Source organism: Suncus etruscus, chromosome 10 (genome assembly GCF_024139225.1).
Source record: "Suncus etruscus isolate mSunEtr1 chromosome 10, mSunEtr1.pri.cur, whole genome shotgun sequence".
Lineage (NCBI taxonomy): Eukaryota > Metazoa > Chordata > Mammalia > Eulipotyphla > Soricidae > Suncus > Suncus etruscus.
The window spans coordinates 68,508,286-68,520,537 of NC_064857.1; the positions used below are offsets into that span (position 1 = coordinate 68,508,286).

The 12,252-nt window shown below is 37.5% G+C and overlaps 1 protein-coding gene and 1 non-coding gene across 2 annotated transcripts in view; both read right to left on the reverse strand.

Annotated features, from left to right (window-relative positions):
* The window catches only part of CDH20 (cadherin 20), a 275,136-nt gene that overhangs the window by 80,901 nt on the left and 181,983 nt on the right, over positions 1-12,252 (reverse strand). The window lies entirely within an intron of this gene.
* LOC126021741 (U6 spliceosomal RNA) lies at positions 4,116-4,218 on the reverse strand. The gene has a single exon (XR_007500220.1). It is a non-coding gene; the product is annotated as a U6 spliceosomal RNA (small nuclear RNA).

Sequence of the window (12,252 nt, forward strand, 5' to 3'; positions counted from 1 at the left end):
GAGACATATTTGTGTATGTATATAACTTATATTAGCAAATATCTAAAGATACAAGTTTTGGAGTTGCCTCCATATACTGGATTTTGGGTTGAGACAAAGACTTATTTTTTATTTTATTTATTGTATGCCTGACATTGCCATCTTATTTTGTTATTTTTCTATTTGGGTGAATATTTTAGGGTTGCATCTGAGATGATCAGGGGTAGCTCCTCAGAAGCACTCAGGAGACCATCTGATACCAGAAATTGACCACATGCAAGGCAAAGACTGATTCCCTCAACTAATTTTCTGGTATTCTGTTCTGTGCAAATACTTTGCTTTTAATAAAATAAAAAAAAACTGACTGGAAATTAAGAAGAACATTTAAAAATAAGAAAAATACTGAAGAATTGAAGAGGAAAGAAGAAAAATTTTCAGATATGTCAGGCAAACATTTTATATACTTATTTTGAAATTTTATTTTTAACATTTAAGTATTCTAAGCTCAGAAATGAACTGATAATAATTTGTATTATTGGGTGGCGAGAGAACTCAAAGGCACATGCTTTGCAGATGAATAACCTGGCTACAATCCCCCAGAACCAAGTGGAGTGACCCTCAAGGATAGAACTAAAGTAGTCCCTGAGCCCCACCATATGTAATTCAACCTTCTCCCCCAACAATGGTACTAATAATACTTAGACTATCACTAAGATATCAGTGCTTCCTGTCCCTAAACTTACAGCCATTTTATTCCTAATATATTTTAATTCTGGTATTAGAGGATCAAGAACATAGAAAATACTTTATTTCAGTGCATTTCAGAATCCAGCTGAGAACCCCTCGAAGGTCTGAAGGATTTCAAAGTGAAATTATTTGGCCCAGTCTTCTTATTGTTCCTTTTCATTCTTCTTCTTTCCCTTTCATTAAATTGCACCTTAATTTGCATGCATGTTTGACAAGGCAGACTTATTTAGCAGTTGGCCAACTGGATAAGAAAAGGATATAGCTGAGACTGAAGAGAGTCCAGCCAATAAGGTGCTTGTTCTGCATTCACCCAACTTGGGTGTGACTTCTGGCACTAGATACTGTCTTCTGAACTCTGTCAGGAGTAGATCTATAAACCAGTTGTTAACTTGAGCACCATAGGGAGTGACTCCCAATCAAAAAAATAAGCAACAACAATAAAAGAATATATCTGGATCAAGGAGCTAGCTCAAAAGGCTAAAGATATTAAAGGCCTGGGTATTATATGATCCTCTCTGAGTACTGAGTCAAAAACAAGATCACTGTGAGCACTATCATTGTACCTTAGCCCCGCCCAAAGAAATATCTTTGTCCCTCACCACCTACCATCCAATCTTTATTCAGTCAAGAATTAGATGAGAAAATTAAGCCATGTAAAATAACAAAATTAAAATACTAGCAGAAGTGACAGAGGAATATTATTTTTATAACACTTGGTTGAAGATGCCTTCTTAAGGAAAGTAGAGAAAAATTTGGATTGAGTTAACTAAATAATTATTAGAAGTTATTATAGATTCTATATAAAACTAAGTAAATGCATGAGGAAACAAGGCTTATTATCCTTAACATGCAGAGGAATATTTATGCTCAGCATTAAAAGCAAGTATCTTTCTAATGGAAAGTGATCAAATGATAATAAGAGAAACTCATAAAAGATAAAATACAATGATCTGTAATAGAGCATGAGTATTTTACTTTCATAATTAGCTGAAGAAAGAATATGATACATTTTCAACTATTAATTTGAAAAATATTACAAAATAACTCATAAGTTAAAAATAACTACTAGGATAACTACTTTTTTTAGGATAGTGAAAAAATATATTTTTATTATATGTTTTAGATGGAATATAAGTTAACAAAAATTTTCTGAAAACAGTTTTTCAGTATGTGTCATCTCTTTAAAATTAGTATGTAGTCATAGGATATATTTGAGTTTAAATATACTTATACAGTAAGCTTATAGAAAAACTCAAAATTTTAATACTAGATAAGTAAACAATTATGATATAGATATACCAAGCAATAACATGCAGATTTTTCAAGAAAGATTAAGAATTGTTCTGAAAGTTGTTTTCAGCTTCATTATTAGAAATACATAATTTATCATCAATTTTTGTCTGTTTGATTTGGGACCATACCTGATGACATTCAAGCCTTACTTCTGGCTCTATACTCTGTAATCACTCCTGGTGATGTTTGAAAGACCCATATGTGGTGCTGAGAATTGAACACAGGTCAGCCACATATAAGACAAACACTATCCTCTGCCCTATCTCCCCAGCCTCAACATTCATCAACACCAATATATATGGCCAGTAGGAAGTATAAAGATTTAGACACTTTAAAGTTTTATCACTAAGCCATGGGAAATTTTCTAGTGGGAAATCTACTCTAGAGGAAGCTCAAAATAAATGAATACAATAAGTCAACCTGTGGTAGAAGGAATTGACCTTATTTATTGTCAACAAAATCCCAATTAACTTTAAAGAGGGTAGAAGGTAGAAGGCCTAAGATGTGCTGTCTAAAAACAATATGGATATTCCTTATAAAACTGGATATTGTGCTCTCATATGATCCAGCAATACCACTTCTAGGGATATACCCTAGGACCACAAAAACATAATACAATAATGCCCTCTGTACTCCTATGTACATAGCAGAGCTATTTACAATAGTCAGAACCTGGAAACAACACAGATGCCCTACAATAGATGAGTAGCTAAAGAAACTGTGGTACATCTATACAATGGAATACTATGCAACTGTTAGAAAAAATGAAGTCACAAAATTTTCCTATACATGGTTGGATATGGAGACTATTATGTTGGGTAAAATAAGTCATAGGGAGAGATATAAACACAGAATAATCTCAGTCATATGTGGGATTTAAGAAAATTTAAAAGACAGTATAATAATAATATTAATAATAATACCCATAAATAATAGAGATGAGGGCCAGAAGGACCAGCCCATGATATGAAGCTTATCACAAAGAGTGATAAGTGAAATTAGAGAAATAACTACACTAATAAGTACCATGACAATAATAGAGAGAAAAATACAATGCCTGTCTAAAAGACAGGCAGGGGATGAGAGAGGAAGGAAATGGGGGACAATGGTAGCAGGAAAGTTGCACTGGTGAAGGGGTGTGTGCATTTTATGACTGAAACCTAATTATGAACATGTTTGTAACCATGATGCTTCAATAAAAAATTATAAATCATACCTAAAACAACTGTATCATCAACGCCTTTGTAAACCATAATTTTTTTTTAAAGAAGGTGCTGTTTAGAAGTGGGTGCTTCAAATTATTTTCTTCTTGTCTCTTGGATCTGCCTAACAGATTTTGACTGGCCAGATGCCAGATGCATATGGCAAGAAAGGGCTGCAGAAACAACCTGCTTCTCATTATGCTATTGTAATCCAACAATGGGCAGAGATGGGTTAAATGGGCTCATGTTCCTGGAATAATTGTTTCCCTTCTGGTTCTTCACTAGTAATCTCTAGGTCAGCAACTCGAGCCATCTTGCTAACAAATGTGTGTGTAAAGTTTTGAGTTGGACCTCTGAAGGGAGTTGTCATGTCCTCAGAAACATTTAGTCCCATGACTAAAACATTGAGTCCCAAACTCACTTGACCTACTGTCCCTTTTTCAGAAATAAAACTTTCTGAAAATTAAAAACAAATTACAAAACATAACAAACAAACAAGTTGAAAGAACCAGACAGAAGCCATGACAGGTTTCAAGTGGTGCAGTAGGTCTCTTACTGTAAATGAAACAGTAAGTTACCAGAAAATGCCACCACCTCAGCTAGCCAATTGAGTCCCACACAGTCAGTAGGACAGTTACTTATAATCTCTCCAACCCTCAGCCAACATACTGCTTGCAACCACCATGAGGCCCTTATTTAGGTATAGCTTTTCCCTGATCAAGAACCTAGCACCCTATAAGCATTTTTTTAGTATGTATACCATCCCTACAAAAGTTCACCAAACCCATTTGAAAATTCTCTAAAGTGGGTATAAAAGTAAGAATATTAGTTGAGCTGGGGTCGCCAACTATCTTGGTTGACCCCAGAATGATGGATTGTGGCTCTCAATAAATGATCTTTGTTTGTTTCTTCATGTATTTGCATGTCATCCTCATGCAGGTATCATTCTAATCTTCTCTGTATTGTTCCTGTTTTAGTATATATGCTGCCAAAGCAAGTATGCTTGATTGTATCTTGAGTGTTCTGGTTCATGGGTTGGATGGGATACCTAACCCAATAAAGTAAATTTAATGTCATTCTCCTCATCCCCTTTTCTTCTACTTTTAAGCGAATAAACAGGAAGCCTCAATCCCTTACTCCTATTGGCTTTTTCCAGTGCCCTCTATAGGGCAGCATTGCCCACCTGTTCATCATGAATCAGTGACTACTTAGGTCTGCATCTGTCTTAGGGATTCTAGATTATTAACATAAGATAGAAGGAAAGAGCTTCCTAAATAGCCAAGACAAATAGGTCCCAAATAGGGTTCCTCCAGGCCAAATAGTGTCATCATATACCTCCAGAAATGAACCTTATACATAAGGACCCAGAAGCATCCCAAACCCAGAATCTTGGTCAAATTAGGCTCCTCAGAATCCAAGATACATTCTGTACTAAAGTCTCCAACTACTTTCAGACTTGTATCAGAGGTGCAAATGTGGTCAGCCATAGAAGGGACATGGAACTGGGGAGTTTGAACCACCAAGTCCACCAATCTTCTGTCCCTTGAACTTATACTGAGTCATTTTGGACACAACATTTGGACACATCTCTGTGTGTGTCCTCTGTGTGTTCTTTGTTGTGTGTCCATCCACACAAGGTGAAGGACAGACTCTAGACCCAAGAATCTCCAGCAACTCAGCAGGACCAATGGATTCATGGTGGAAGAACTACATAAACCTTAAGCAAGTTTTGTATTTAGAAGAGGACAAGAATTAGGATAATTACACATATTGAAAAGCTTTTTTTGTCTTAAATATTTTTATTTTGGGGCCACACTCAATGGCTCAGAGAATATTCTTAATTCTGCTCAGAGTTCACTCCTGGCGATGCTGAACATAGAACTGGGATTGGTCATGTGAAAAGAAGGCACGCTAACCTCTGTGTTATTTCTCTAGCCCCTTTTATTTGTTATAAGAGAAATGGATATATCTGAAGGAGGTGTCTGGTCAAAGCTCTGTATGCTAAACTTCTGATTATATCTTTACTATTCAGGTATAACAAATGAGAAAACATGACTCTGACTGTAGCATGAAGTAACTGGAAAATTGTTATCCAAGCTTCATTGTCCACTGCAGAGCAATGATGAGTTTTATTATAGGAGCGAGTTCTGTATCGAGTGTTGAATATTTCAAATTTTAAGAATACCATGGTGGTGGTAAACGATATGGTTTGGCCTTAAACACATGACTCTCAGGGTAAGATAAACAGAGTGATGATGAATTAGAGGTGTCTAATAATGCCTGGAAATGAGACTTCATTGAACAGATAGAAGAGTGGCAGGTCACTGTAGTCATTATTTCTTCCTTAGTTTGACTCCTAATATTTTCCCTGGTTGGGTCGATTGCTCTGCTAACACTGGCCTGGGAAATGAATGGCTCTTCTACCCAGTCCCAGTGAGTGAAACTATGAGAGTCCTTTGCCTGTCCCCCTGCCTATGACTCCCAGTCCACAATCAATTCTATCTATTTTACCTTCTAAGTCATTCTCAAGTCTATTTTTGCTCTGCATTTCTGTAACATTCTTACTGCCCTGGATATAGTTCTGGAGTTTAAAATTTCATACTTTCTTCATTGTAGCTACCCAGAAAACTACAGTTCTATTCTGAGTATCAGTCAAAGAAATCTGCTCTATATTTTTCCCTCCCTCCCTCCCTCCCTCCCTCCCTCCCTCCCTCCCTCCCTCCCTCCCTCCCTCCCTCCCTTCCTTCCTTCCTTCCTTCCTTCCTTCCTTCCTTCCTTCCTTCCTTCCTTCCTTCCTTCCTTCCTTCCTTCCTTCCTTCCTTCCTTCCTTTCTTCCTTCCTCCTTCCATTTTCCCCTTTTCTCCTTCTTCTTCCTTCCTCAAACACACTACCTATCTCCTACACTATTGCTCCAGCCCCAAGAGAAATACACTTTTTTTTGGGGGGGGGGCACACCTGCCGACGATCAGGGGTTACTTCTGGCTATGCACTCAGAAATCGCTCCTGGCTTGGGGGACCATATCGGACACCTGGGATTGAACCATGGTCTGTTTTAGGTTAGCCGCGTGCAAGGCAAATGCCCTACTACTTGCGCCACTGCTCCGGCCCCAGGAATGTAATTTTTTTTGGAAATAAAAATATTTTATTAAACATTCAATCTTCCAAGCTAAAGTAAATGTTTTCTTTTAAAGGTACAGAATAGACAGGTGTGGGGGGTGGGGAGGAGGGAGATCTGGGAAATTGGTGGTGGGAATGTTGCACTGGTGAAGGGGGGTGTTCTTTACATGACTGTAATCATACAACTATAATCATATTTGTAATCACGGTGTTTAAATAAAGATAATTATAAAAAAAGAAAATGAAAATATTGACAGAATTTTATATTAATAATGAGTTCAGGAATGTACTTTTTTTTTTTTTTGTTTTTGTTTTCCTCCTCCCCACCTCCATCTTAGCAGGAATGTACTTTTAACAGTGCTGAAAGATCTTTGATGGCTCTTTTTGAAGATAAAACATGGACTCTTAGGTTTATGGGGACCATCAGGTTTTTTCTCTTGAGGGTCAACATGATCTGAACTAACCATTTTGGCCTCTTCTGCCCTTTCTTCTCTCTTTTTAAGGGGTTTTCTATCCATCAAATTAAACTTACACTCTTGCTCAAAGGCAGAAGTTTCAGGGCTGATGAGAGAGAACTCAAAGGGCTGGAGTGAGAATGTCTGGCAGATTCCCAGCACATGTCCACTCCCCCCCCCCCCCCATCCCTGTTGTGTACAGCCCATGGATTAGAGCATCGACCAAGCCTGAATACTTATTATTTCAGGCTGACATGGCCAAACTGAAATCCCTAAGCAATGAATGGGACCCTCCCACTACCTACATTGTGACAAGCAAATAAAACCCACAAATGTCCTTTATTTCTAGGTCCTTCACTGAGAATCTCTTTTGTAGGAAGCACTTACTAATCACCAGCTCTGCCCCCTGTGCTCCCAGGCTACTTCATGTAGCCTAATGGTCAACATGAGTCCTCACGGTCTACTCTGTTCAGGAGCCTAGAATCTCTGGGAGGGCATCTAATTGTTGCCTCTGTCTTCTCAGAAGTTGTAGTGTTAGCCCCAAGCAGGACTTAATCAAACTAGATTTAGAGTCAAATTCAAAGCAATGATCATCAATAATTCAACAAGAGTCTTCTCATTCATTGCATAGCGAATCTCAGCATTTGTGGAATGGCGTTAGCAGAGATTAGCAGAGCAGACTGTCCCATGGAAACAGCAGGTGTCGCTGGGATTCTCAGGCCAACTCTGTCAGCTCTGGAAAGCAGGGAGATGGGACGGAATGGAAAGTAATGAAAACAATTGCTTATTTAATTTATTTTTATTTTACTTGGGAAGTAAGGAGGACCTCAAACAGCCAGGGATAAAAAATCCTGGTTCAGTGCTCAGGGATCTATGCAGTTCTGGGGACTCAACTCAAGTAGGCCACATGTAAGATAAATGCCTTAACCTCTGTATTTCCTTTCTCTCCAGCCTGAAGACAGACATTTAAAGCAAGTTCACAAGTGTCACCAGAGTCTTAAGGAAACTAAAGCATTTCAATCTTTGAGACCAGAAGAAAAAAGTTAGGGAAGAACTTAATTTTTAAACATTACCCTTTAAAACATCATCTTTACTAAAGAAAAGCATTTCCAAGGGGCAAGAAACAGGGCCTGCATTTGAACAGAAGGAATTGAAGCCTAGACAGATTTTCTTGCTGAGAAGCTAATAAACAGGGACAGGTTGTTTATGGAGATCAAAGAAGCATCTTTCTCTGGGAGGACCAGTGGGAGAAGACAGTGACAGAGACTGCAGGAAGAGCATTTTTAGTGACAGAGAGTGGGTGACTGTATGTATGTGGGGTGGGGGGCTGGGGGGAGGGCAGGATCCTGGAAGCAAGAGGCCTTCCAGTCTTCAGAAATACAATATTGACCAATATACTTTCAAATGCTGGCTTTGCCTCTCAGGAAAACTTTACCTTTTCGCTTAGGAGAAATATTGTTTGTGAATACACAGTTAAAAAGTTTTTACTTTGAAATTGCAATCAACTGATGAGAGTTGATTCTAGGTATTTATTTTATTTGCTGTAAAGTATTAAAATACTTTTATGATTTGATAAATCTCAGGTAATCCTTAAACAGGATAAGATTTTTAATTTAAAATGGATTGCATCATAGAATTTTTTAAGAAAAAGTTTCTTTTCTCTTACATTTATGCTGGTACTCAGTCCTATTCTAATATTTAAATGTTTCAAGATCACAGAGCACTGTTAGTAAAAAAGTGCATTAGCAGTTAATGTTTTTATGTATTAATTTATATAATTATATTATAATTATAAGTATAATTATATTATAAAATTATATATAAAGAAACTATATTTATATATATAAAGAAACCATACTACAAAATGTACCCTTTGCCAATTTTTTTTATTTCTTTTATTCTCCTATAATTCCTTTTATATTTTTTCTCTAGTAAAGGATCACGAAAAGAAATCTAAACTCGGCACCTTTCTGTTTTTTATACTGTGAGTCTAAGAATAGTTTTAGAGAATCGACTTACATGCTTTTAAACCATACTAGGGAAAATGATTCGGGAATGTTTTCCTTCAAAGTACTAAAAGTAAATGAAGGTTAAGGCAGAAAAGAAAGCCTTATTAATGGGAAATATTTTCTATGCCTAACAATTTAAATAGAGGCATTGGCTAATAGGATCAAATTAGGATTAAAGAAAAGGATAAAAGTCTATCTCGAGTTGTTTCTAAAAAAGACATTCACAGGTTGGTGCCTTATTATATCAGTTTCATTATACTGTACATAATAAAATCTGCCCTATGATAAAATCCTGCTGGGAAATGCATTTAATCAGATGCCTTTGATAGCATTCATGCCAAAGCTACTTTGGACTTAAGAGAATCAAAGAGAAAAGTCTTTAGCTCCTGCAATCGGTCTTAATCCATGGTGGATGTCAGTGTCAGTACTTTATACAAACTTTATATCTTATAGAAACCTCATTTGAGTCTACTCCCCAATATGAGACTAACCGAGACTAATAAACATGAGACTAACTGGTTGGGATTTCAGTTCTGTCTCTTCAGAAGCTTATGTATAGACATTAGATTTTCTTGACAATCATGTTCCATGACAACTGTTCATATCTAAGCTTATCACAAATCAAGTCAAGATGAAAATTCCCTGTTGGCAGGAATTTTAATGGACATGGGTGATGATGACATTGAATAGCCACCCCATAATAATGTAAAGTGATGATCTCCCATAACTTTGTTGGACTCCCACAGAAGTCCATTTTAGACTGTATAGAAGCTACCTTGTGGAAGTCACCAAATGCTATGAAAAGCTTTAGCACTTACTTGTTCCAGACTATGAAGTGTTCCACTTTGGCATTTTCTTGTATTTGTTGCTTAGAATCATGTCACAATCACCCCCCACCGCAACCCAGGATAATTTCAAACAATCCTACCTTTGCTAGTATGCTATGAGTCTTTAAGTTACAATCTGCTTTCAAGGAGACTGTTGAACAAAGGAAATTGAATCAGGCTCCTTGGAGAAGAGAAGGACACCCTATGCCAGTGACATGGGGTCTGAAGACTGTTCTGGGATGGAGAAAGTAAAACACAAGATCCACCAACTGGCAACCCAAAGCCAATGGAGGGAAGGGAATGAGAACAAAAGGCACGACTGTGTGGGGTGATTAGCACCAGAGAATGTTTGGGGGTGGTTGGAAGCCTGGTGGATTCTAAAAGAGGGGAGTGGCAGTTGCCTTTGTCCAAAGGAGGAAGAACAAAGAATATAGTCCCAGAACGGTTGAGTCCCTAAGGGATTTGTTAGCAGAAACAAAAGGCAAAGGACTATTAGCAGCCTTGTACAGTAAAAGCTCAAGTTCCTTGGACATGTTTTCCTCCCAGAAGGCTGGGAGAAAGGCTTATGTATCTCAGAGACAAAAGATAATGGGAGGCTTACAAATTGCACATCTTTTTCACTTAGCATTGCTCAGTGTTTTCAGGAAGTAAATGCTGTCTCTCAGTTGAGCTGCTATATGATTGTTAATTAATAATACTTCTGAAGAAATCTGTCAGGACTAGCCAGGAATGGGGTGGTTTAGTTTGCCTCAGTCTTAATGCACCAACTAACAGGGCTTGTCATCATTGCCCAAAGACCTATAATGCTTTGAACATTATAGTCCAGTTTCTTCCAACCATTTTATGATAGTTTCTATATCTTAAACTTTTTGCTTTTGTTTTGGGGCTACAGTATCATAAGGCCAGAGGGATGATTTTTCTAAATGATTTATCCATTGAATTAACCATTCTTCAGAAGGGAAAAACTGCATGTTGTGACTGAATCTGTAACCAACCCTACCCCACCCCATTTCCATTATAATGCCAAAGAACCAACTAATATTAAATTTAAAAATCAATTTAAGACCCCTTCCTAAGTTTATTTAATGACTTATCCTTTGCCATAAGTGATTTTTTTTTTTTGCTGGAAGGAATGATTTTTGCTATGTCCTAAATGTAGCTCTGACATTACTTCTTGTCAACTATTTTTTCCTAGTTGACAAGAATGTGGATAGGTAGAATAATTACAGCAGCTCTAGTTGAAAGGGGGAAAGATGAGGGCATTCAGCCTCATAGAGGAACATGTACTGTGACCTAGAATTTAAAGTGACCTTATCTTCCAACATTTTCTTTCTGCTCATGAACAGCAGATAAGGACAAATATTAAGAAAAAGTCACCCCACCCAGTGTTATAAAATCCTCCATATGCCATTTCCAAAGGAAGTACTATTTCAGCCTTCTCTTAAATGACCTCTTTTTCAGCATAATGTAATATATTTTTTCACCTTTTGACTGGTACTTTGAGTTTTTAATAAAGTTATATACTTGTTTCAGAAGAATTACACTTTAGAATGCATCGCAGTGGTATTTCATTCTAACAGTTTCATTAGGTTGAATTAATGTGCAGCTGTACCTAAGTGAAGAGGGAGGGAGGAGGTTGAGAGAATAGAAGGGGGAAGTTCATATTCTATCCATCGCCTAAGCATAACTTTCATCAAGTCCACATTTCAGTCTGGAATAACCTTTATCTGTAATAAGAACATATTTTAATTGAATGTTACAAAAACACATATATTGCACTATACAGTGGTTTATTGTTCTGTGGTCAAAATAGATTCCTTTCTTCCTTTTTCCAAGTTCACTTTTTGTTGCCTGGTGTAGCTTGATAATCTTTTGTTCACCTCTCCTGCCCTGTTCTCGTTCTCTCTTTCCCATTAAGATGAGTGGGCAGGTGTCTATGCCAGTGCGTCTCTACATGGCTGAATGCACCCAGAGAAAAACCAGGGCTTCCTTCAGCTGGACCCTGGATGGGCTGCATGTCATCCAGCACCAACGGACCTCAGACCTCACAGAAGGAACTTGCAATAATTATCAGAACAAATTGTGCCCAGGCTTATCAGTGCCTGTTCTCTTTCAGTGGGAAAATGGAGGAAATGGGAGAACATGTTCATTTTTGGTCAATGACAATACAGTGTAGAAATAGATTGGCTATAGCCAGAACCTAGTCATGCCTCAGACAGCAGTCCTGTGCTTTACTATCTACGGGAGGTCAATCTGGGATCTGTCACCCTGCTAGGCCAGTCTTGTTTTTTCTACCTGCTCTGAGCATTAAGCTAAAGATTAAACAGCAGTGGGAAAGAAGCAGGATTGAGACATATTATTAGTGGGGCTTTAGGTTTGTTTGGCATCTGGTGTTCACCACCAGAAACTAATTCAAATTGTTTTCACCAGGGAGAAAGGAGAAAAGGGTCTTCACTAAGAAAGCTAAACAAGGGGGTAGTTCATCCCAAGATTAATGACAGGATTTACCTCCACAAATTTTATTTCAGAATATATTGGCATAATTGACACATCTATAATACCTGTAGTACATCTCAATTCCTCTTGTTTGATATATGAATATATAAAGTATATACAAATCATA